This window comes from Marmota flaviventris, chromosome 16 (assembly GCF_047511675.1).
Source record: "Marmota flaviventris isolate mMarFla1 chromosome 16, mMarFla1.hap1, whole genome shotgun sequence".
Lineage (NCBI taxonomy): Eukaryota > Metazoa > Chordata > Mammalia > Rodentia > Sciuridae > Marmota > Marmota flaviventris.
This window is the reverse complement of record NC_092513.1, coordinates 53,128,486-53,156,007: the sequence shown is the minus strand read 5'-3', so window position 1 is coordinate 53,156,007 and position 27,522 is coordinate 53,128,486. Positions and strand designations below refer to the sequence as shown.

The window sequence follows — 27,522 nt, the reverse complement described above, 5'->3', positions numbered from 1 at the left end:
GTAATTTAAAATACAACTATGTCTATTCTAAAACACTGATTCTCAAAGCAGCCTGCGTATACCAGTTTTGCCTCCCAGGTGACATTTGACAATGTCTGGAGACATTTTTATTGGTCACAATAGGAGAGGAAAGGAAGCTATTACTGGGAACAGAGGCCAGGAAATGCTGCCTTATTCCACCATGCACAGGACAGGACAGTCTGCTACCTACAATAAAAATTCTCCTATGCCAAACATCAGTAGTGTCAAGGATGTGAATCTTTCTTCTAAAAGAAAGCATCTGATCTTGGAGTGGGGAAGGCCTTTCAAATCAGAACATGAGGTCAAAAAAGAATAAGAGGTCTAAAGAGTCATATGCATTTTTTTTTTTAAGAACTTTTTTTTTCCCCAGAGAAAAAATTCTATAAAATTCTCAACAGCAGCCGGATGCATAGCACCACACCTGGCTGGGGAGGCTGAGGCAGGAGGATCATGAATTCAAATCCTCAGCAAAAGTGAGGCGCTAAGCAACTCAGTGAGACCTTGTCTTCAAATAAAATACAAAAAATAGGGCTAGGGCTGTGGCTCAGTGGCCAAGAGCCCCAGTACCATCTCTTCTTTCCCATTTTTAAAGTGGTGGAAAAAGTCTAAAGGACAAAGTGTACTAAAAAATGGTAATCCAAATAACAAAAAGAAAAGAAAGGAAGAAAAAAGAAAAAGGAAAAAAAAAAAACCCACAAAAACATAATTTTGGTGTTACTACTAAAACAATTAAGTAAAGCTCATTAAGCTGACTTGGTTACTAGATTAGTAGCATACTGGTTTGTCACTTAACAAGGGAGAAAATTCTGCCAAAAGCATTGTTAGATGATTTGTGCAAACATCACAGAGTATGTCATTACAAACTAAGACAATTAGAATGTCATTAGGCCATATAATCTTATGGGATTACCTTGGTAATATGTAGTCCACCCTTATCTGAAATGTCATTATGCAACCCATGAGTCATTGTAAAAGCAAGGTACAGAACATTATAGTATCCTTTTTGTGTAAAATTTTTGTACGCCAATATTTTTTTGTGTGTATGGTGCTGAGTGGGAATAGAACCCAGCTTTTGCATGAGAGACAAGCACTCTACCAACTGAGCTATATCCCCAGCCCCACCAATATTTTTGTGGGAGAAGGGGAATTACCGGGGAATGAACTCAGGGGCACTTGACCACTGAGCCACATCCCCAGCCTTATTTTGTATTTTATGTAGAGATCACGTCTCACTGAGTTGCTTAGCACCTTCACGAATCACGTATAAAAATCTGAACCAGGACCTATAATGGGACACAGTTGTGTTTGAGGCCTCTTAGTGTGACTGCTGTAGTCCAAGAGCCTTTGGTGGTTAATCATTAACAACTGTGGATAACCCTTATTGACACTTTGGGTGCTAATTATTCTTTTTTTTTTTTTGGTACCAGGGATTGAACCCAGGGTCACTTAACCACTGAGCCACATCCCGCGCCCTTTTTATGTTTTATTTTTATATTTTATATATGTTTTATATTTATGTTTATATTATATATCTATATCTATATCTATATCTATATATCTCTCTCTATATATATATTTTTTCAATTTATTCTCACCAGATGCTCGCGTTGACCAGATGAGCTGGGTTCAAAGGAGCTGGCTGCACAATTAAACTAAGAAAACGGCAAAGAAATTACACAACACATGGACAGGAGTTTCTCAGGTCGAGGGTGGGACTGCTGTGTGTCCTCTTCCACTCTGGAAGGCAAGAGAGCATGTACCCACCCGGAATCTCTTAATTTTATAGTGGGGACACAGAAAGAAGCTTTGATGGAATGTTCTTCACCAAATAAGGCAGGGGATAGGTTTCAAAGAGGGGTTGTCCATCCCATTGGGTAACACCCAGTCCAGGGTTAGAGCAAACTTCTTTGCCGGGTGAAGGTGGAGGCCACTTGCTCTGCACAGCATGTAACATGCTATGCCAGACCAAACACACCCCTTCCTCAAAGCTGAGAGAGGATGCTCAGCCCATGGGCAGGGCAGTCCCCCACAATTTATATACTTAAGTGAAATTCAATGTTTTTATAAAATGTCACAAATATTTATTACAATAGTACACTAGATGAACCAATACATAGTTTTCAATATTGTTCATATCAATGGAGCTTATTTTATTTTATTTTTATTGGTTCTAATCAGTTACACATGACAGTAGAAAGCCCTTCTATTCTTTGTACACAAATGGAGCAAAAATTTTCACTTTTCTGGTTGTACATGAAGTAGAGTCACACTATGTACGCAATTATACATGTACCTAGGGTAATGATTTCCACCTCTTTCCACCATCTTTCCTACCCCTTTGCCCCTTATGTTTTATTTTGAGACAGGGTCTTGCTAAATTGCTTTGGGCCTCACTAAATTGCTGAGGCTAGCTTAGAACTCATGATCCTCCTGCCTCAGCCTCCCAAGCTTCTAGGATTATAGATGTACACCACCGTGCCCAGTTATTCATCACCTTTTTTTTTTTTTTTTTTACAAGAAATAAGAACAAATGCTGTCAAACTATTTATCAAATGGTTTGTAAATAGTAAAATTTAGAAACGTTTATCCTAATATAGGTAATTTTCTATAGATTTGGCCACCCATTACAACATGTAAAAATAGGGCAAGATGTTTTTCCTTAAAATGAATTAAATGCTGTCAATGAATAGGTGATATCAGCATAACTCCTGAAAATCCTGGAACATTTAAGTAAAGGCTTTTTAGACAAGTGATATATTGTAAATGAGAATAATCTGTTATTTCCCAAAGTGTTTGTCAATTTCAGGCTACCCCAAGATGTCATAAAGAAGCCAAAACTATTCTTCCATATTACCTTAAAATGAAGGAAGAAGCTTATTCACTGGATAAACTTTATTTTTAAATCTATATTTATTTTTTGTGTAGTGCTGGGGATAGAACTCGGGGCCTCACCCACGCTAGGAGAGCACTCTGCCTTGAAGCCATGCCCCCAGCTCGGTTAAACTTTATTTCTAAAACTTTGATCCATGTTATTTTATTTTACTTTTCCAACCCATTTTGGAAGCTCTCCTCACATTTGCAGACTAGGTCAGTGGGATCCCTCCTCCAGGGTGAGAGAAATATCTAAATCAGCCTGAATTTGAATCCCTCCACATGTGATTGACAGCGATGCACACATCTGCTAGTCCTGAATAACTCTTATTAAACAACAACAATAACAAAAACTTAAAAATAGCCAAGTGACTCAAATTCAAGGATTTTGTCATTCCCAGAATGGTTTTGTTTAACTTTTTATTTATGGAAAAAAAATTTAAACATATCCCAAAATGAGGAAATACTTGTACAATGAATCCCCAAATAGCTATCAGCCAGCTTCAACAACTGTCAACTCTGACCACTCTTGTTCCATCTGTACCCTCACATGCTTGCTTCTTGCTTAGATTCTCTGGAAGCAATCCCCAGACATCATATCATTTCTGGATGAGCTCTTCCCCTGAAAGTTCTGGCTTGCCTCATCAGTAAACTCCTCACTCTCTAGACTAAATGATTTGTTTCCTGTTGGAGCTAAGTAGTCCCAGTTGTATACTCTATTGTCTTTTCTTTCCATCCATTTCTGTTTCAATGGTTAAACATTTTCTTCCCGCCAGAGAGAACAATTCCATTTTATCTTTAGAAGGTGCTTTCATGCTTTTGGTTCTACTAGCCTATTTTAGACCAATAAAGAGATAAAATTCCTCCTTTGGACTGTCCTACTCTCAAATATTTATCTCCATCTTTCCTGTTTGCACTTGTCAGGCTACATGCCTGGGGTTTTTTGTGTTCACAAAACATGTTCACTAAATCAGTATGAATTTAACTTTTTTTTCCCCCTCTTTTCTTTTTAGGGCTGGGGGTTAAACCCAGGGCCTGACACATGCTAGCTAAGTGTTCTACCACAAAGCTGCATGCCCAGCCTAATGTAGATGACTTTAAAGTCACTGAAAACTTCTAAAAAAGTAATGATATTGGCCAAATTATATTGTTACATTGTATATGTATGAATATGAAATAAATCTCACCATGATGTACAACTATAATGTACCAATAAACAATATGAAGGGAAAAATGACTTTAAAGCTAATTATTTTCTCTCTCTCTGTGTGTGTGTGTGTGTGTGTGTGTGTGTGTGTTTTGTGTAGGCCAGGGATAGAGAGATGAGAAAGAAAGGGTTAGAAGGATTGGGTACATCTAGTCTGAAGCTGTTATTGGCCACAACAGCTAGATGATGTCATTAAAAACTCACAAACTTTTTCCAAAAATTTGAAACATGACATTCTGACCATTAGTTTTGGAAAAAAAACATAGAATTTTGAGTAATTTATCTGGATGCTCGACTTTCTTTCCTCTCTTTCTCTCTCATAATTCTTGTGCACACTTCCTATCATTAGAAGTTGCAAATCTGTGATTCATCCTAAATATTTTGTACTTCATGAGAATCCTTTTGGGAGCTGGACATGGCTTGTAACATGGTGCATGCCTGTAATCCCAGTGGCTCAGGAGGCTAAGGCAAGAGGATCTTGAGTTCAAGACCAACCTCAGCAATTTAGTGAGGCCCTAAGTAATTCAACAAGACCCTATCTCTAAACAAAATTTTTTTTTAAAAAAGTACTGAGGATGTGGCTCAGTCATCAAGTGCCCCTGGGTTCAATCCCTGATACCAAAAACAAAAACAAAATCCTATTTGGTGTAAAAAAAAATGCCAAGCCACTGTTTAAAAAAAAAAAGACAAAACTATTTTTAGGTTGAACCTAAAGCCTTGCACAAGCTTAAGTGCAAGCTTTGCCACTGGGTTACATCCCACCCAGAAGATTCGTTGAGTGAGAGTCGCTTTGCTTTCTACTAATAAAATGGCATATTCATCCTACCTGCTTCTTTATGGGAAGGAACACAGCAAAAACCTATACAAACTTCTATTTGATTAGTCACTGGTCACTTATTTGTCTGATCACAAAGTACATTTTCCAAACAGATTGATGATTCTATGACCACAATATGTTGCTTCCTGCCATCATTTAGTTGAGCTTTCTCATAGTATTTCTTCCAGGCAGCCTGAAATACAAGCCCGTCTGTGAGGCTTTGAAACCTAATTCACAAAAGAACATCTCTACTTAAAAAAATTTTTGATAATAGGGCTTGAACCCAGAGGCTTTTTACCACTGAGCTACATCCCTGGCTCTTTTTTATCTTTATTTTGAGATAGGGTCTTGCTAAATTGCTTAGGTTGGCCTTGAACTTGCAATTCTCTTGCCTCAGTCTCTGGAGTCACTGAGATTACAGGTGTGCATCATCACGCCAGGCTTCTGTTTTTCTTTTTCTCTCTTTCTTTTCTTTTCTTTCTTTCTTTTTTTTTTTTTTTTGTAATAATGTTTAGGAAAAAAATTTTCTAACATGATTTGAACACATGCTTCCCCTTCCCACTGCCCACTTACTCTACCACCAAAAAAGTCTCATTATTTAGCAAGTGGCAATTAAACCATTTCGGAATGAAAAAGGCAAAATAAACTTTAGGGAATAACATAAATTTGTACTGCTGGACTTCACGCTATGTAAAGATTTAACTAATTTACTGTTAGGGAATCCTTACTTGGCATTAGGTAAGCTAACAGATTTAATGTACTGGGATGAGAAGTTTCCACTCATTCATCATTGATTTTATATATATATATATATATATATATATATATATATATATATATATATATATATATATATATATGTAGTTGGTTTTAGTTGTAGTTGGACACAATATCTTTATTTTATTTTTATGTGGTGCTGAGGATCGAACCCAGAGCCTCACACACGCTAGGCAGCCACAATCCCAGCCCTCATTATTGACTTTCTGTAGGATAAGAATGCATGCACAGCACACACCCCAACACTTGGCTACTGATTGTCCTTGAGGAATGTGGTTGAGAAGATTTGAGGGAGTTTGTACTCTTTCTTCCAAGTCAATGAAGTTGAGGGGGGCTTCTAGATTAATTGAATGTCCACTGAAACAAACAAAAAATCAAAAATAAAATCTTGTGCTTCTCTTAGCTTCGTCTATTGAATTTTTGGGCTTTTTGTGAACATAAATGTACATAATGCTGATGTCTGGTTGTAGTAGGATGCCTCATGGGGTTTGGATATGGTTTGGAAATGTCCCCCAAGGATTCGTGTGCTGGGAGCCCTTCTGTGAGGCTTTGAAACCCAAAGGTGGTGGTATTTTTAAGATGTGTGAGATCCTTAGGCCATTGGGGGTGCTGCCTTCTGAATGGATTAATACAGTTCTCATGAGACTCCTGAGTTTTCTTGAAAGGGTTGTTAGGAAAAACAGCAAGCTGCTCTGTCCCCTCATTCTGTTTTTCTCATGATCTCATGATCTTATCCTCTCACATGTGCAAATGTAATGCCATCCAGTAGGGGTAATGCAACTAGGGGCCCCTCACCAGAGCCAGAGCCATGTTGTTTGGACAAAACTATCAGCCAAATAAACCTCTTTGCTTTATACATAGTCAACTTTATTATAGTAACAGAAAATTATAACAAGAGTCAGAGCACCTCCTCAGTCTTTTCAATCTTTTGCACACTTTGTGGAGTGAGCTCTTCTACTTTTAACATCATAAAAATCAGTGTCGGGGTGGGGTCCTGGCTCAGTGCTAGAGCACTTGCCTAGCATGTGTGAGGCACTGGGTTCAATTCTCATGTACCACAGATAAAATAAATAAAAAAATAAAAGCTCATCAACAACTAAAAAAAAATTAAATTAAATTAAAATAAAAAAAATCAACGTGCTATTTTTAAGTTTCAAAAAGCTGCTGAGATAGTAGTATTATTCAATGGACATATATTGATAAATAATCTTAAGTGTTCACTATGGGTAAAGTATTATGCCAGTTAGTATGAAAATAAATAAGTAAACAGAACACAGATGAATGTATTCAGGGCTTCAGAGGAAGAAAATAAATGGAAAGAAGCAGAGTTGGTGAGTATTTGCTTTGAAAGAGCAACTCAGCTGTTCATATCTAAAGTATTGAAAACGATCACACTCTGTGACTCAGCAATGACATCCTGGGAATTTATACTAAGGTTTAGTTGTCTAATTTGGCAGATCAGGAAATAGTGGAAAGCAAACCTCAAAATGTGTATTGAGGCCAAATTAGTAGCTTGAGGTGGGATCAGGGCCTCATTTTGAAGGGAGTGTCGACTGGCAACAGCAGAGGAAAATGAATTTTGCAGTTTTTTCCAGAATCAGAGGCAGAGTCTAGTTAAGAATGTTTTTTTCTGTTTTTGTTTTTGTGTTTTTGGTACCAGAAATTGAACTCAGGGGCACTGAACCACTGAGCCACATCCCCAGCCCTATTTTGTATTTTATTTAGAGACAGAGTCTCACTGAGTTGCTTAGTGCCTCATCATTGCTGAGGCTGGCTTTGAAGATTGCAATCCTCCTATCTCAGCCTCCAGTGCCGCTGAGATTACAGGCGTGTACCATCATGCCTGGCTGGTTAATAGGCTTTTAAAAGACTAAAATGAATCTTTTCATTGAATAAAAAGAAATTTCATTTTGCTTGTGACCATAATTTCTTCACTTGTTTCTTTAAACTTTCCTCCCCATACTGGAGATTGAACCCAGGGACTGGTGCATGCTAAATGGGTACTGTACCTATGAGCCACAAGTCCAGCCCAGGTTCTTTAAGTTTCTAAAAGTAGGACAAGATTGATTGTGCCTTGGTAATTTCTTTCAATATTTATTTTTTAGTTGTAGTTAGACACAATACCTTTATTTTATTTATTTATTTTTATGTTGTGCTGAGGATAGAACCCAGGGCCTCGCACATGCTAGGCAAGCGCTCTAATCCTGAGCCACAACCCCAGCCCCCTGTGCCTTGGTATTTGATACTGTGCAATTACTACAGACAAAGCAAAGCAATCACCTTACCTTGGCTTGTGCTATAAGAAAAATTGTATGTAACCCCAATAAAAAAGTGAGGGCTGGGGATATAGCTCAGTAGGTAAAGTGTTCGCCTCACATGCACAAAGCCCTGGATTCAATCCCAAGCACAAAAAAGAAAGATAAATAAATAAACAAACAAACAAATAAGAAAGAAAGTGAACCCATCTAAGGCCAGGTGCCTGGCAGAATTTTTTTTTTTTTTTTTTTTTTTGTGGTGCTGGGGATTGAACCCAGGGCCTTGTGCATGTGAGGCAAGCACTCTACCAACTGAGCTACATCCCCAGCCCCAAGTATGTAGTTGTTTAGCACTAAGTAGACTCACATTTTTGTGCAGACATCACCACCAGATATCTCCAGAATTATTTTCAACTTAGAAAACTGAAATTCTGAACCCATTAAACACTAACTCCTTATTCTCCCTGCTCCCCACAATCCCTAGAAACAATTGTATATTCTAGACTGTTCCAAATGAAGATTTTCTTTTTTCTCCTTCTTTCTCCCTTCCTTCTTCTCTTCCTTCCTCCCTTCTTTATTTTTCTTTTTGTGGTATGGGGGAATGACTTCAGGGCCTTGTGTTGCTCTGCCACTGAACTATACCCCTAGCCTTTCTTATTTCCTGTTTTGAGATGAACTCCAAGTTGTTGAGGCTGGCCTCAAACTTGAGACCCTCCTGCCTAAGCCTCTCAAGGAACTGGGATTGACAGGCCTGCCCCGCTGCACTCAGCAAGGTTTTCTGTTTTACCTCTAAGAATTTGACTATCCTAGTCCCTGTGGAATATTTGCCCATTTGTGTTTAGCTTATTTCATTAACATAATGTCTTTAAGTGTCTTTTGTTTTGGCACCAGGGATAGAACCTGGAGCACTTAACCACATTCCAGCCCTTTTTATTTTTTTATTTTGAGACAAAATGAGAGTTGCCTAGTGCCGTGCTAAGTTGCTGATGCTGGCTTTGAACTTGTCATCTTCCTGCCTCAGTGTCCCCAGGCACTTAGGATTACAGGTTTGACCCACCATGTCCAGCTCCTGTTATAACATATGTCAGAATTTTATTACTTTCTCAATTACTTTTGCTTTGTAATTTTAAATTTTAACACAATTTCAGCCCTACATAAAGTCAAAGGATACTACAAAGATGCCCCGTATGTTCTTCACCCAGATTCATTATTTTCCATATGTCCATTGGTGGACACACAAACACACACACACACACACACACACACACAGTCATTTTCCATAGATAAGTCTTTTTTCTGAGCCATATGAGAGTAAGTTGCAAACACGTTTGCCCTGATCCCTAAATATTCTACTGTGTGTTTCCTAAGAACAAAGATATCCTCTTACATAAATATTATCAAAATTAATTAACATTCATATAATGCCATCACCTAATACAATGGCCGGATTTTTATTTTTCTAGTTGTCTTATAATGACTTTCATAAGAAAACAAGAATTGTCAGACAAAGATCCAATCCAGGATCACACATTGTGTTTAGTTGGCAAATCTATTTGGTCTCTTTTAATCTGGAATAGTTTGACTTTGTCATTCGTGACCTTGGCGTTTTTTAATGTAAAGGCCTGGCATTTTATAGTAAATCTTTTAATTTGCATTGCCTAATGTCTCTTTGTGCTTAGACAGGAGCTGTGCATTTTTGACAGCTCTATCACAAAGGCCATATTACGCCCCTCTCAATGTATCATAAGAGTTGGCATGTGATTTCAGGGTTGGCTTCTCTTCTTACTAGCAATTTCAACTTTGATCATGTGGTTAAGGTGGGTTCCCCATTGTAAAATTACTATTTTTCTCTTTGTAATTGATAAATATTTTGAAACAAGGTAGATGGCTGTCTTTCAAACATTCACCCTCAAGTTTTATAATATATCATTGCTTTTACATTTATTTATTGATATTCTACCATAGGGAAAGCTTTCCTTCTCCCTTTGTTTGTGGCTTGTTTATTTATTTTGGCCTGGATTCGTGCATTCCTGTTTTATTCAATGAATAATTTTGATGCTTAAAATGTCTCAGATTTGCCAGGTGGGGTGATGTACTCCTGTAATCTCAGCTACTTTGGGGGGCTGAGAGAGGAGAATTCTAAGTGTGAGGCCAGCCTCTGCAATTTAGGGAAATCTTATCTAAAAATATAAAGGGCTGGGGATGTAGCTCGGTGGTAGAGCACCTCTGGGTTCAATTCCCAGTACATCAAAGAAAAAAAAAAAGTCTCAGATTTGCCCTGTGAGTTCTTCAACCTTCTTTATCTTTTTGACAGATCTTGCATCCTTCTTTGAAGACATTTTTTTTTTCCTAGCACAACAAAATATTCCAGGTTCATGGTGTATTTTCCCTGTTACAGTCATGGAATCAGTCATTTCTCCAAGAAATTTTGGTTATTTTTAGTGGAGTATGGTATTGAGAAACACACACACACACACACACACACACACACACACTTCTTCATACATTGAAAACACAAATTCATGCTGATACCTCTGGTTTGCATCCAATGCCACAAGACTCAGTTTCCCTTTTTTCATATCTGTGACTTCTTCTCCAACACTGAGAAGGAAACCTGCTTCCCGTTTCCCACAAGATAGTTACTACTTGTTCAATCCTAGAACTCACCAGCCGTGCCTCTGCAAAGAACAACCCTACAAAAGATAATTAAATGTTCTTCTTTTCTTTTTTTAAAATTTATTTTAATTAAGTATATATGACAGTAGAATGCATTTTGATTCATTGTACACAATTGCAGCACAACTTCACATTTCTATGGTTGTACAAGATGTAGCATTGCACTTTACGTGCATATGTGTATCTAGGGTAATAATGTCCATCTCATTCCACCATTTTTCCTACCCACATTGTTTTCTCTTCTTTTGTCTTAGGGTACAAGGACAAAATACCATGTTTGAAAGCGGCTTGAGTGAGTTCTTTTCCATGTGACAGTTTTTCTTTGGAAATACATTTGATTTATTTTATTTGTAGTCTATTTTATGGTTCCCCTACATTCTTTTGATTTTATCTTTTGTTTTTGGTATGTGAGACATCTGCACAGTTCAAAATGCTACACTAAGTGAAAGGTTGTCCTAGACAAGAGTCAGGCCCACACATTCCTCCACCATGTAGGTAACTCCTCTCCGGCATAGATAGCGTTGGTTTCTAGTGTTTCCCTCTTGTGTGTCTTTTGAGGAAAAAAATTATATACATGTATATTTCTATATTCTGTAGTATATAGATCAGTAAATACTATAGATCAGTAAACCTCAAATTTGTTATTCTTAGTGACTCTTCACATTATAGAAAGTTATTAAAGAGTCAAAGAGGTTTTGCTTCTGTGAGTTCTGTCACAATCACTGCATGAGAATTGAAACTATGCCAGGCATGGGGGTACACACCTGTAATTCCAGCTACTCGGGAGGCTGAGACAGGAGGATGGTAAGTTGAAGGCCAGCCTGGGTAATTTTGGGAGAACCTGTCTCTAAATAAAAAAGGGTTGGGGATATAGTTCATGGTTAGAGCCCCCTGGGTTCATCCAAGTAAAAGCTGATAAATTCACAATGTAAGCATAAATAGTACACTTTATATTTTTATGAACAAAAACTTTATTAGACAAAAATATAGGAGGAAGAAAAATGGCATTGTTTTGTATTTTTGTAAACTTTTAAGTGTCTGATTCATTTGAAGACAGTTGGGTTCTTATATCCACTTCTTCAAGTAATCTACTGAAATATTGTCTGGGGATGTCACTCAGTGGTAGAGTGGCCTGCCGGGAGAGAACCCCTGGGTTTGATCCCCAGCACCACTCCCCAAATGTTGCTTTGGTAAAAGAATATGTAGCATTAAAGAGATAGGTAGTTGAAAAAGGGAAGAGTATTTTAACAGTCTTTTCTGATAAATGTGTATGTTCATCTTTGATATCACTCTAAAGCTTAATAGTGATAGGTTTCTTAAAAGTTAGTTGCAATGTGATTCTGAAACCACATAAATAATTTTTTTTGTCTTGTTATTGATCTATTTTTTACTTTGTGTCTTTTTTTTTTTTGCTGGGGGTGGTGGTGGTACTGGACATCCAAACCAAGGGCACTTTACTGCTGAGCTACATTTTCAACCTTTTAATTTTTATTTTGAGGCAGGGTCTTGCTAAATTGGCCAGGCTGACCTCAGATTTGCAATCCTGCTGCCTCAGTCTCCCAAGCAGCTGAGATTACAGGAGTGCATCACTGGGCCCAAAAGATTGTGTTTGTTGTTTTTTTTAAATATTTATTTTTTTTAGTTTTAGGTGGACACAATATCTGATTGTGTCTTTTAACAGTGCACAATTTTGTAACATTATGGTTCTCTCAGTTGGAAAATAATGGTTAGTTGAAGTATGCAGATCTTCCAAATGTTGACACATTGCATTGTACAATATCAAAAATTACTTTATCAAACCAAAAAAAAAAATTACTTTATCATGGCTGGAGTTGTGGCTCAGAGGTAGGGCACTTTTTTAGCATGCTCTGGATTCAATCCTCAGCACCATATAAATAAATATAATAAAGGTATTGTGCTCATCTACAACTTGAAAAAAAAAAGTCTTTTTTTAAAAAAATTACTTTAACATCTCTGACCCCATTGGTATCAGAAACTGCAAAGCCCATCGGAGTGAATGGGGAGTTTTCTCAACTTAAATTCAAATTTAATCTCAATTTAATTTAGATTTATTTTAAAGTTTGAATCTGTCCATTATCAGCACCTACTATCATTTGTTTTGCTGAGGTGTTAGGTTCACTCTACTCATATTTAAGAAAATATCTGTTGAAAAACAATACATTCTCACTTTCAAGTTAAACTGGTTTTGTTCCATGAAAAAAATAATTATTCAGTTTGGAACTCAAACAACAGCAGACATACTTTTCCTCAAAATAACAATCATGCTCTGCAAATCAGAAATGCTTCATGTGTATTTTCCTTTTAGCAAAACAGAATAGTAAAAAGACATGTACTCAATGTCATGTTTTGATAAAATTCATCCTGTGGCCCTTTGTGTGAAGCTTTTTTTTTTTTTTTGTACCAGGAATTGAACCCAGGGATGCTTAACCACTGAGCCATATCCTCAATCTTTTTTTTTATTTTTTATTTTGAGACAGGGTCTCACTAAGTTGTTTAGGGCCTCACTAAGTTGCTGAGGCTGGCTTTGAATTTGGCAATTTCCTGCCTCAACCTCCCAAGCCTCTGGGATTACAGGCGTGCACCATCATGCCCGCCCAGCCTATAAGAACATTCTTAAGTGAAACTACCCTCTCTCCCTGCCCCCCACCAGAGGTGTGCAGCAGTGAAAAATACTTGAAGTTTGATTCTCCATTACTTTTGGATAGTCAATGCAAACTTCAGCACCATGAAAAAGGCCATGTCTTAATATTAGTCAGAAAATAGTCTTAACCTCATAGATCATCTGAAAGTGTTGGGGACACTCAGAGTTATAAGGACTCCATTTTGAGAACTTCTGCCAAGGATGCTTTTTACCCTTTGCTTTTTTTAACTTATAGGGGTTGAGGGTGTAGCTTAGTGCAGGCAGGAGGCCCTGGCTTCAATCCTCAGTACTTGGGGGAAGTGGGGAGAAAAATTATATATTTACAGGTTAAAAGGAGACAAAAGGAAGAACAAAAAAACTATAACTTGGATCTGAAAGCCTTTAGCTAAAATCTGCATACCTTTCCTCCAGATGAGCCTGTCACTCTCCAGGCCAGCTCTCTCCCCCTAAGATATTTTCACAGGAGGAAGTTGGGGGTGTGGCACCTGGCCCAGACAGAGATAACCACAGGGGGCTGTAACTTGGGAGACAGAAATATGCCCCACCCAAAATTTATTTCAAGATGACTATTCTGAGAAATTGCAGACAGGATTCATTCTGAAAGGCTGCGTTTGCTACCAAATTGCTAAGTCTATAAATCTTAGCATTACCATAAAATTTTCACTTAAGAAAATACCTTTTGCATCATTAATTGGCCTATGAAATAAGAGATTAAGCAAAGAAATATAAGATATTTTTTGAGAAACCTATAATGTAGGGTACTTTCCAAGGTCATTCTATTGGTCAGAACATGGAGATCATGTCGGCCCAAGGATCCTGATAACCACAAGGTCACCAGAAATGGTCATGTGATCACCAGACTTGGTCATGTGATCACCAGTCATTCCCAGGTACCTTCTATACTAGCTTCTCACCAACTTTCCTTCAAAAGAAGAGCCTGAGAACCCCCAAAAGCATTGCTTACTCGGGAGATGGCCCACATTCTCCCTTGGGTGTATATTCCTCTCTTTCCTGAGTAAGTCTCTATGCCTCTTATTAACACATCCTTAAATTCATTTCTGCAATGTCTGTGAAGAACTTCACAGGTCCTGAACTGAGGTCCATCTCTCCAGGACTCCTTAAACCTTCTCCAGTGACAGTAGGATTTTATTGGGGGACCCTAAATATGTCACCCCAAAATATAATTCTTTAGTATATTTCAAGATAGCTAGTCTGAGAAAATGCAAATGGAATTAACTGTGAAACCCTGCCTTTTCTATAAGAAATTTACATTTTAGAAAGAAATCTAGATTCGTGTGGTAAACAGTCAGTGTATGTAAATAGTTTTTTGTTTTTGTTTTTTGAGGGGGATCAAATCCAGGACTTTGCACATGCCACACTTCTGCTATCTGGAAGCCTTCAGAATTCTGTCCTTTTGGGTTTTATGAAGACTTTATTATGTAGTGTCAAAAAACAAAATAATAATGATTTTAATTATAGGTCTAATGAGCTTTAATTTAATTTAATTTTTTTTTTTATACTAGGGATTGAACTCAGGGGCACTCAACCACTGAGCCACATCCCCAGCCCTATTTTGCATTTTATTTAAAGACAGGGTCTCACTGAGTTGCTTAGAGCCTCCCTTCTGCTGAGGTTGGCTTTGAACTCACCATCCTTTTGCCTCAGCCTCTAGATCCTCTGGAATTAAAGATGTGTGCCACAGCACCCAGCCCCAGCAAGCTTTAATTTAAGAGTCATGAATCTGAGTAGACTCTATTCTACAAAACAAAGTTTTTACTGGGCAATGGTAGAATGATTGATTTTGCAAGGTGGAAAGAAGGAAACAGAACAACTTAAAAAAAAAAAAAAAACTGGTTAACTTTAGGGTTTTTTGTTTGTTGCTTGTTTTTTTTTGTACCAGAAATTGAACCCAGGGGCACTTGACCACTGAGCCACATCTTCAGCCCCCCCCCCCCCCTTTTTTTTAAAAACATTTTTCAGTTGTAGTTGGACAAAATACCTTTTTATTTTTATGCATGCTGAGGATCCAACCCAGTGCCTCACCCGTGCTAGGCTAGCGCTCTACCACTGAGCCACAACCCCAGCCCCTCCTCAGCCCTTTTTTTTAATACTTTGTTTAGAGACAGGGTCTCACTGAGTTGCTTAGGGCCTCACCAAATTGCTGAGGCTGAACTCTCAATTCTCATGCCTCAGTCTCCGGAGACACTGGGATTACTGGCATGCCCACCACTCCTGGCCCAGGTTACTTTTCTGAAAAGGCTAAATGCATAGAGGATTTTCATTATTAGGCTGACTCAAATAGTCTGGAATCTCCTCTTTCAAGGAAAAGTTCTCTGTTTGGGGATCTCTTTCCTTAAAGCTTTAGTTTGGTTACATTGCATTTAGGATGAGTGACCCTATTTGATTTGGTCCTACCAGTTGCAATCTAGTGCAGAAACTCAGTTCACAATAATGGCCTCCCATAATTTCTGTAGACACGTGGGCATGACTGAGACATCATAGGCTATGGGTGATCAACTTAGCCTCAGATCCTCCTTCCAGAGGTTGGAGGGTGGGCCTGGAAGTCCTAGCCCTCTAATCACAAGGTGGGTCACCCTGGCCTCCATCCATTCATCTTCTGGCTATCCCAAGAGCCCCGAGCCATCTGTCAATCATTAGCATTAAAAAAGGACATTTTTCACTTTAGAGAGTCCAAGGATTTTAGGAGTTGTATGCCAGGAAATGGGAACCAAATATGCTTTTCACAATATCACTTTAGAGAAATCTGGCTTGCTGAAGCAAAGATGAGAATAACTTCAGTTACTAATGGCTTCCCTGTTTCCTGTCCCAGATTGGCAAGGCTTGGTGGAACGTCCAGCCCTCGGATTACAGTAAAGATTTACTGCAGTTATTAAGGCTAATGTTATTATTATCGCTGGCTACTTATAATAAAAGTGTCCTAATTAAGACAGATAATTACAATACAATAAGATTATGCTCTTGAACACAAACTGCATTAATTAGTTTGCAGCTTGAGTTGTACTAACAAAGACCCAAATAAACACAAAACAATTTTATCTTTCTCCATGTCACTATCTGAACATAAGCACTTCAGGACTGATGTGGGGGGGACTCAGACTTCTTCAAGACCATTACTTTATAACGGCTCTTTTCATGTCTTCTGAGATGTCTTAGCTTTCATTGCCTCTCAATCCCTTGTCTACCAGGAGGCGAGAAAGGAAAAAAGGGAAATATGCTTGTTTCTTTTAATAGACCAAGACTATATGATATACAGTCATGTGCCACATAAAAGTGTTTCAGTCAAGAACCTGACACATATATGACCATGGTCTCCTAAGATCATATTGCCTAGTGACCTCACAGTCATCTTGGTTTATGTAAATGCACTTTAAGATGTTTATATAACAATGAGATTGCCTAATGATACGTTTCTCAGAAATTACCCATTATCCACATTGTTACTGGTGAGATGTCTAGTTGGAGTCTAGATTCTTGCTTGGTGTCCTGAACAAAAAATTGGGCAGAAGTGACAGACAATGCATAGATTTATTGAAGGCGAAAATAATAGTAAAGTAGAATGAGCTCACTCCCTAAAGTGGATTGGGTCCAAGGAAGAGAGAGGTTCTAGGTCCTGATGTCAGCGGGGTCTTGTTTTCTAATTGAGTTGTGAGGTGTTCTCCTACCGCCATACACATGATTGAAGATCCTGCCTGAATTTTTCCATTGGTCACTTTATGCTACCTAATTAGAACACTGCCCACTTTGTCCCCATTTTTTACTTTATGATACCTAATTAGAATACCAAACTTGTAGGGGAGTTGCCATAGGTGATAAGCCCCCAAAGATGGAGTTGTCATGGTAATAGGACTTATGATACACAGCTCCCATCTTGTATCCCAGCCATTTTATTGTACCCTGCCTCTGCCATCTTGACACCCTAAGAGCTTACCCAACAATATGACTGTATATGATTTCATATCACACTCCATTAACTACACTCAAGTCCCCTGGTCAAACCTAGCAGTTAAGGAGTCTGAGAAGTATAGCCTTTTGGTAAATAATGTGAAATAAAAATTAAAGGAAGTCACTGCTTTGTACTAGGCTACTATTCTAGACCCCCAATAGACCAGACTAAAAATTAAAAAAATGGAGTCTCTCATGCTCATATTCCATATCACAAAACCAAAACTAGGAAATCAGGAGAGAGATAATAGCCTAATATGCCAATATGTCAGTTTTAGTTGGCATAATAAAGTGCCTTTTGCTTTAATCTTCCAAAAATTTTTTTAAAAATAACCTGATATTAACCATCAATTATTTTTCTATCTTCCAGTTCCTACTTTACAGGGAAGTAATTTTGAAATGACCAATCTGCTTTTTGGTTATTTGTTTTATTTATTTATTTATTTTTAAATGGGATTGACCTCAGGGGGAGTTGTACAACTAATCTTTTTAAAAATGTTTTTATTTTGAGACAGGGTCTTGTTAAATTGCCCTGGCTTGCCTTGAACTTGTAATCCTCCTGCCTCAGCCTCCAGAGTTGTTGGAATTACAGGTATGCACCACTGCACCCAGCCTTGATTTCTTGTTCTTCATTTCTGCTTTCTTCATCTCTTCTCAGTCTATAAAACCAACTTCTGTTATACTCGAATTCAGGACCCCCAAAAGACCACCAGAGACCAAGATCGATGTAAGCAGCAAAGAGGTGTTTATTGCGAGCTAGCTGGTTCCTCCGCACGCGCACAGCAACTGGTGACGCTGAGAGGCCCCGAGCCCAGGGTTTGCAGCAGTTTTATACATTCTTTGGGGAAGGCAGGGACTTCACATACATCATAGCATCTCTTAGCAAATCATCACACACAGCGGGAAAATCATATAACAACTCTAAAACATGATTAGCACATTCACTGGTGGGAACAAGTTGGGAAGGGGTGATTGGTTAGTACAAGAGGGGGATTCGTTTGAACTGATTGGTTTAAGCCATGAGCGGTATACTGCTGAACTACATGGTTTCCCAACACGTTATCAACCACCATAAACTACTGGGGGGTCATCTGGCATCCCAGGTATTTTCCGGGTCTCATGCTGATTAGTGGCTGCTCGGGCTTGCTATGGGTCCCCACCTAGCCTGATTGAGTCAGGGACACCTGGTGCAGCAGATCAGCAGATCTCTCCTGTTATTTGTAGATAAACAACTCAGCAGGGTGGGTATGTGCCTAGGAGTGCTCTGTGGGTCTTTCCAAGGACAAGGGTCACGCCCCCTTCCTTGGACAGGCTTTGCTCTGAGGTAGAGGCTGGTTTTTCACTTCCTCTACCCAGCCAAGCAGAATACTTGTTCTACTTTATGGAATGATGTGCTGCCCAATTCCAGAATGGCAAATAGAGTCAGTTAAGATCTTTGGATTATGTTGGTTGTAATTTTGTCTTTTGACAATAGTCATGTGTTTGAAGAAGAGAGGAGAATGCAGCAGAAAGACAAATAGCAGTCTCTGCCGTAGTCCACTCCTGATTATGAAGACACCCATGCATCCCCTTCTTCATACATATAAGCCACTTTCCCCTGTCCAACAAATGAAATATGTGAAGTCCTCACCAGCTACAGCATTCAGTTCAAAATCCAGATATGCTATCCTCCAGATCAGGCATGTCTATGACTCTTCTGTAAAGTAGAAAGGGCCCAGGAGATCAGGAACCATGGAACAAGAATAAGGTACCCTAAGAAGGTTTATTGGGGGTCGCTCCCGGGGCGAGGTTCATCAATCTGTTAAAGGGTGAGGGCCAGGGAGGTGGGGGGGGGCAGGAAAGGCAAGAACAATGCTAATAAGGGAAGTGGGGGTAGGAGGGCCTAAGCCATTTAAATTGCTGCCACCGACAGCAGGTTGACCCAGCCAAGGTTAGGGGCACCATGTCTGGTCAGGGCTGATGCGAGTTGCCAGGGCGATTGCTTCAGCTGGAGGCAACCGTGATGGTTGGGGTCCTTTGCCACATCAGTTTCTGATTGGCCATTTCGGGTCTCCTGAGCCAGGTGGAAAGTCCCCGCCCACGGCCATCATGGAAGGGGAGGGAGAAGGAGGGAAAGCTGTTGGCCCAACATCTTCCATGTGAGCATCCTCTAAAGCATAAGGTATCTGTCCTCCTCACTTTCACCCTCCAACAAGATAGCAGTGATTCAGGAACCAGTTGATAAAAACTCTTTTCAGAAAAGGAAAGAAGGGGAGGACAACAGCAGTCACTGCAATGGGGAAACTTCCACTGAGCCAGAATTGCAGGCTCCCGGCCCTGGTTATTGCCAAGTATGTTCAATTTGACTCTGTCAGCAGTCTCCTTGCTCATACTTCTCAGTGGCTTTTAGCTTTGCCCCCAGTGGAGTCTTCTATTAGTTATCCCCCACAGCCACATCTGGAGTAGTGTTGAAGGGTACACTCCTGGGTAGGGGGAGCTGGGGGTTGTTGCTTTAAGAGTTGAAGAATCTAGCAGTTTCTAGTGCATGGCCTTCTCTTCAGTCCTCTGGGCAGGTCAAGTAACCACAGTCGTGGTTTTTGCCTCTAAAGTTCTTAAGGCTGAAGACCTTCCTCTCTTCACAGCACACACCCTACATTTGTGATACCTTGGTAGATTCCCTGAGATCCCTAGGAGCAACAGCCTTGGGTGGGAAGACAGCTTTGTTATTCTGGCTGGCTCCCACTGCATCTGGTAAAGAATACTTGAGAAAGGCTTTACCTTGGAAGAACTGTCTTCCCTTCCCATTTGCTTTCAAACTAGCTGATTATCACCTGGATTTTTGTGTCTCATAGGACTTGGCTAAGAGCAAAAAGCAGTCAAAGCACATAAACATTGACTTTTCTCAAACATTCCTTCTAGAGCTAAAGGCCTGACTGGCATGTGAACTATCTTCCAAGATATTGCCGGAGGATCATTTGTCGGAAAGGCTGTAGCTTTTTATTGATTATTTTTAGCATGAATGTATGTTTTCCATCCCTATTTATTTATTTAGGTACTGGAGATTGAATGTAGGATGCTTTACCGCTGATATCCCCAGACTTTTTTTTTTTTTTTGAGACACAGTTTTGTTAAATTTCTAAGGCTGGACTTGTGATCCTCCTGCCTTAGACTCTGGAGTCTTTGGGATGATAGGGGTGCGCCATTGCACACACACCATCTCTTTTCTTTCAATTTGTATTTTCTAATTTAAAATGGGTTTCCTGGAGACAACACATACTTAGTTCTTATTATTTTATTCACTGTGATACTCTCTGTCTATGGTATTTATGCCATTCACATTTAAAATGATTATTGGCATAACTGGATTAATACCTATCATATTTGCAGTTGTGTCACCCTTGGAACGTTCTGTGAAAGTCTAGGTCCTTGGTGTCCCAAACAAAGAATTGAGCAAGACACATGGAAGTAACAGAGTACAGATTTATTGAAGGTGAAGTTAGCACTGCATTAGAATGGAGTGAGGCTATCTAGCAAGAGCCAGGCTCAAGACCACAATGTCTGGAAATTGGGTTCTCATATCCTGAACTGTGGGATTGTCTCTTCCCTATTCGGACCTATTTGAAGACCTTACCTCATTTTCTCCCGTTGGTTACCTTATGATACTTGATTAGAATATTTTCTCCCCATTGGTTACATTAGAAAACCTAATTAGAATACTGCCCCCTTTACTTCCACTGTCATTGTAGAATTTGAACCCGTGGAGGGAGTGGTCATGCTGATGTCCTCAGTATCGGCAATTGTTATGGTGATAAGTCCTCAGTGGTGGAGTTGTCATGATAATGGACTGTTATCAGGGGTAAACTGTCAGGGACAGACTCCTCTCCTTGTTTTGCCCCCCTACAGACTTCTTTCTCATACTCTGTCTCTGCTATCTTGATGTCCCTGAACTCCTACCTAACAGTTGTTTTTCATTTCATTACTCTTAATTCTTGTTTCTTTTTCTTTTTTCACTTTTCCTCTTTGGTTTTACTTGAGCATTTACATGATTCCATTTTACCTCTTTGTATATCAATTATCCTTATTTAACTTTTTTGTTGTTGTTGTTGTTAGTTATTGCCCTAGAGTTTGCAAAAGTATGTATTTACGACTAACACAAGTTCACTTTTAAATAACACCATACCATTTCATGGATACTACAGGTTCCTTATAATATTTCCAATTATTTCCTCCCATCTCTTATAACATTGCTATTATACATTTCACTATCCAAAAGCTATAATTATCATATATATGTATGTGTGTGTATATATAATATACTTTTGTGTTTTTTTTTTTGGTACCAGGGATTGAACTCAGAGGCACTTAACCTTGAGCCACATCCCGGGCCCTATTTTGTATTTTATTTAGAGACAGGGTCTCACTGAGTTGCTTAGGGTCTGGCTTTGAACTCGCAATTCTGCCTTATCCACTCAGAGCCACTGGGATTACAGGCTTGTGCCACTGGGCCGGCCTATCTAATATATTATTCCTCTTATTATTTTAAATAGTATTCCTGTTTGATTAGTTAAGAATACAAAAATTAAAAGATTTTATTGTGGCTTATCTCACGGTGTTTCATTTCTCAATATTTTTTTCTTTATATAGATGCAAGTTTCTGACCTATATTATTTTCCTGTTCTCTGGAAAGATTCGACATTTTATTTCTTTTTTTTTTCTTGCAAGGCAGGTCTACTGAAGATAAATTCCATCGATTTTTATATATCTGAGAAAGCTTTTAGTTCTCTTTACTTTTGAATGGTAATTTTTCTAGATTCAAAATCGTAGGTTACTGCTTTTTTCTTTCAATTCTTTAAATATTTTTACTCCACTCTCTTCTTGTTTGCATGGTTTCTAAAGCAAAGGGCAATGTGATTCTTAATTTGATACCTCTGTTGATAAGATGGTCCCCCCCCAGCACTTTCTTTCAAGATTTTCTTCTTGTCTGTGATTTTATGCAGTTCACCATCTACCTTGATGTACATTTTTTTTGTTTTACACCCAACTTCAGAGAATGGATCTGTGATGTGGCATTTCTCATTAATTTTAGAAAATTCTTCTTCTGTTTCATTTTATCTTTCTTTTTCTCCAGGTTTCCCAGTTAATGTGTGTGTTATACCTTTAGTAATTATCTCACAGTTCTTGGATATTTGTTCCATTTTTTTAAAAAAAATCTCTAATCCCAACTAAAAGTTGGGAAAGTTTCTATGGACATATCGTTAAGCTCAGAGGTTCTTTGTTAACATATTTCTGCTAGAAGGCTGTTGAAGGCATTCTTCATTTCTGTTGTAAGGGTCAGGCGAAGCGTCGGAGAAAGAGACCACCAAGTGACCACTCATGCAATTGGCAGAAGGGGATTTATTGAACCAGCATGCTGGGGCTTCATGCCCACTCAAGAAGGGAAAGCAGCCCAGAGCCCCGAGCAGGGGCTGAGCACTGCTTAAGTACACTTTTTGGGGAGGGCGGAGGGCTTTGTATACATCAGAACAAATCATCATGAGGCGCGGGAAAATTGAACAACAACTCCTAAACATGATTAGTTCATTCATTGGCGGGAACAGGTCAGGCTGAGTGATAGGTCATTTCTAAACGGGGTACACATTCAAACTGATTGGTTCAGGCCCTGCAAGGCCTACGTGCAACCACACAGAGCCCTTCAGTTATTAAACAACCAAACAGTCAGGGGAAATGTTTACTGGGCGGTTCTAAGCATTGTCTTAACAGCTACAAAAATTTCAGGTTTTGCAGGTAGCATAGAAACCTAACAATACCTAATCCTTTACATTTTAACTCAGACCTTGCAGCTTAGAAACTTTACAACACCCGGTCTTTTACCCTTTAACTTTTACGCTTTAACTTCAATTTCTTTTACCCTTACACTGTTATAGGGATTTTGATTTCTAACATTTTCTTTTGATACTTTCCATTTCTCTGCTTATATTACCCATCTGGTTTTGCATCTTGTCTACTTTTTGCATGAGATCGCTTGGCATTTTATTCATATTTATTTATTTACTTTGTAGTACTGGGGATGGAACCCAAGGATCCTGTATCACTGATCCACTACCCTTTTTATTTTTTATTTTGAGACAGAGTCTTGCTAAGTTGCCCAGGCTGGCCTTGAATTTGCAACTCTCACCTTCCAAATTGCTGGGATTATAGTTGTTGTTACCTTACCAGGGCTTGTTTTTCATTTTTGATAGTAACTATCCTAACAGGTAGAAGTGATATCTCTTTGTGGTTTTGATTTGCCCTTCTGCCGCAGTCTGGCTGGGCACAAATAACCGAGCCGCCATGAAGCACTTGTAGGTTCAAAACAGCAACTCTTTATTGCCGAACTCCACCAGCACTCCACACACGCTCCCCGGGAACACTCTCACCCTCCACCGGATCCGCATGCACTCTCCCTCGGAACCCCACGAGAACTCCACGGGAACTCCAAAGTAGTGGGCGCCCAAGGCAGCAAAAGCTGCCCTATTGCCGGACAGTAAAGGTCAAATATACAATTGAATACACAGCTTAACATAACCATCATCATCTCAATGGCTCGCTGGCCACCTCTCAACCACTCCCTTCTGGCAATATGCCATGGGTTATCCTGACTCAGCTGTGGCCCTCAACACCCTTCTCTAATGATTCTTGGAGTTGACCATCTTTTCATGTTTTTTTGCCATTTTCATATCATCTTTGGAAAAAAATATCTATTTAGGTCCTTTGCCTATTTTAACATCAGGTTTTTGTCTTGTCGAGTTAGTGACTTATTTTTATATGTAGCAGATAGTCAGATACGCACTTAGGATAGTCTGATAATGGGAATTTGAAGCCATTATGTTTCCGTTTTTTTTTTTTTTTTTTTCTTTTTCTTTGTGGTGCTGGGGATTGAACCATAGGCCTTGTGCATGCAAGGTAAGCACTCTACCAACTGAGCTATATCCCCAGCCTGAAGCCATTATGTAGCTTGATATTTTTGCACATTATATCTAGCAACAAAAATCAACATTAAAAAAATTCAATTCATGGCAAAGTATACCAAAAAACAAAGCAAAGCCCCAACTAACTAATCAATCAACAAATGAAAAAATGGAAAGCACTTTATGATCATCTAATATGATCAAGGTCTTCTACATCTGCTGTATGGTTTTGGTGGAAGGAATAATAAGCTATATAAGTTCCAGAGATCGGTAGAATGGGAAACAACTATAACAGAGATCATAGTCTGGTAGCCATTGTCTTTAATACATCTAGAATGCATTCTGCCATTTAATCTAATTTTATTTTTTTCAGTGGTCATCCAGTTCTCCCAACATTATTGATTGAATAATTCATTGTCTCCCCCATACTAATTGAAAAGCAAGGCTGGGGATGTGGCTCAAGCGGTAGCGTGCTCGCCTGGCATGTGTGCAGCCCGGGTTTGATCCTCAGCACCACATACAAACAAAGATGTCTTGTCCACCAAGAACTAAAAAATAAATATTAAAAAATTCTCTCTCTCTCTCTCTCTCTCTCTCCCCCACTCTCTCTTTAAAAAAAAAAGAAAGAAAAAGAAAAGCAATCGTATATGTTTAAATCCATCATGAATAGTCTATTTCTGATTTTCCCAGTCTGTTTCTTTGTTTGTGTTTTTATTCTTGTATCAATATCTCAGTATTAAAAGTATTGTAACTTTGAATGGAATTGTCCACCATTCATTCCTCCTCTACTCTTTAATGTTAATTCTCTTCCCCTAAATTTATAGGTACTAGCCTCCCTTGCAGAAGTCATGACCAGGTTCAAGTCAACAGTGAGTGAAATGAAGTGTGTAACTTCTAAGTCATCTCTTCAAAGACAACTCTTCATAGGCTGGAATCTCCCATGGACCGGAATGTGGAGGTAGAGGTCAGCTAGCTTCTATTGGGAGGAAAGGACACCACCCTAGATAGTAATAGCACAAGATGGGAAACATCTGGATCTCTGAATGACTTTGTGGAGTATAGCTTCATTGTAATACTGACCATTCATCTCTGGACAGGTTGAGGAAAGAAACGATACAAAACCCTTCTATTTTATTTGAACACTATGCTTGGTGTCTCTTTGTTTATATCCTACCTAGCAAAAAGCTGTTAAAATAACATTTTTTCCTTATTCCAAATGTAACATATGTGAATGGTAGAACATTCAGAAAACAGTGAACTAAAAGAAAAAAAGCCCTTTATTCCAGCAGCAATGGAGGCTTGAGGCAGGAGGATTACAAGTCCCAGGCCAGCCTCGTAGCAATTTAGTGAGGCCCCCCAAACAACTTAGCAACACTATGTCAAAATTTAAAAAAAAAAAAAAACGAGTCAGGCCTGGTGGCGCACATCTGTAATCCCAACAATTCGGGAGGCTGAGGCAGGAGTATTTAGTGAGGCCCTCAGCAACTTAGTGAGACCCTGTCTCAAAATAAAACATAAAAATGGGTGGGGATGTAGCTCAGTGGGAAAATGTCCTTGGGTTCAATCATCAACACAAAAAAAAAAAAAAAAAGAAGAAGAAGAAGAAGAAAGAAAAGAAAACAAATGTATAATATGTACACTATCAAGAGCAATTTAGAGGCATATATTTCTGTTTTGGTGATTTCTATAGTAAGATAGATGGATTTATAGTGACATAGTTATATGAAGAGAAATAGATCTAGCTATATATAACAAAAATGGGATTATACTCTGCTCTGTTTTAGATCTTAACTGTACCCCAGAGGCCCAGGACTTGTTCCCAAATCATGGTTCTATTGGGAGGTGGTTGAAACTATAGGAGGTGGGCTAACAGAAGTTAGGTCAATGGGGGTAAGTCCTTGATGAGGGTATTGGAACCCTGACTCTTCCTATCTCTCTTTGCTTCCCAGCAACCAGGAGGCCACTGGATAGGCCAACATCTATTGTGCTCTCCCCGCCCTGATGGATTGAGCCACCACAAGCCCAAAGGCAACACAACTAACTGGCCACAGCTGAAACCATGAGCCAAAATAAACCTTACCGATAATAAACCTCCTTATAAGTTGTTTATCTTGAGCATTTTGCCAGCACATACCTGTCGAATTGTGATGTACTTTTTTCACCTAACTGCAGTCATGAACTTTTTCACATTATGAAATAATCCTTTGGATATAACTTTTTTTTTTTTTTTTTTTTTTTTTAGAGAGAGAGAGAGAGAGAGAGAGAGAGAGAGAGAGAGAGAGAATTTTTTAAAAAAAATATTTATTGTTTAGTGTTTGGCGGACACAACATCTTTATTTGTATGTGGTGCTGAGGATCGAACCCAGCGCTGTGCACATGCCAGGCAAGCGCCTTATGGCTTGAGCCACATCTCCAGCCCAGCCCTGGATATAACTTATTTAACAAATGACACATTTTTAGACATTTAGATTACGTTTTTAATGACTATAAATAATGTTGAAATAGAAAAAATATATATTTGTGCTTGTCTGTGATTATTAGGAGAAATTTCAACACATCTAAGATCCATATTCTTGATCAAAGAATTTAGAAAATTCTGGGTTGTTTTTTTTTAAACCTACATTGTCAAATTGCCTCTTAGAAAGAATATAGAAGTACAGTAGAGAAGAGAATCACTTTTTCTCAACCTTTCTGACATTGGACATTGTGAGATTTTAATATATAAATAAATCTTGCTAATTCCTAATTTTCTATGTGTTCAAAGGAACTTTAAAGAAATTTGGGAGAGACTTTATTGGAGTATTGTTATGTTTGAGACATGATGTTTCCTCCAAAAGCTCATGTGTGAGACAACACAAGATTGTTCAGTTGCAAAAGGATTAGATTATGTGAGTTGTAATTTAATCAGTGGATTAATCCAGCCATATGGATTAACTGGATGCTAATGGTGGGCAGGTAGAGTAACCAGAGCAAGTAGGTCATTGGGGGCTTGTTTTTTTTCCCTGGTGAGCAGATGAGCTCTCTCTCTGCTTCCAGGTTTCTACGTCTTAAGCTGCTTTCCTCTACCACACCCTTCTGCCATAATGTTCTGCCTCACCTGAGCCCAGAGCTATGGAGTCAGCCAACCATGAACTGAACCTCAGAAACTGTGAGCCAAAATAAACTTTTCCTCCTTTAAGTTGTTTTTATTGGGTCTTTTGGTCCTAGCAATGCAAAACTGACTAAAACAAGTATGTTGGTAAAAGAAAAGTGTGGAATTAAATAAGATGGGGTCCTGAGGTCTAGAAAGGACATGGAAATGGGCCAACTCTTTCATGGTTAAAGCCATGTGGGCTTTATTGGAAGTG

At 38.9% G+C, this 27,522-nt stretch overlaps 1 long non-coding RNA gene and 1 other non-coding gene across 2 annotated transcripts; one reads left to right on the top strand and one right to left on the bottom strand.

Annotated features, from left to right (window-relative positions):
- Positions 1-8,202: 8,202 nt before the first annotated feature.
- Trnav-cac (transfer RNA valine (anticodon CAC)) lies at positions 8,203-8,276 on the bottom strand. The gene has a single exon. It is a non-coding gene; the product is annotated as a tRNA-Val (tRNA).
- Positions 8,277-14,150: 5,874 nt separating this feature from the next.
- LOC139702208 (uncharacterized) lies at positions 14,151-26,242 on the top strand. Its single transcript, XR_011704794.1, has 4 exons — positions 14,151-14,176; positions 17,765-17,841; positions 25,000-25,133; positions 26,125-26,242. It is a non-coding gene; the product is annotated as an uncharacterized lncRNA (long non-coding RNA).
- The last annotated feature ends 1,280 nt before the right edge of the window (positions 26,243-27,522 follow it).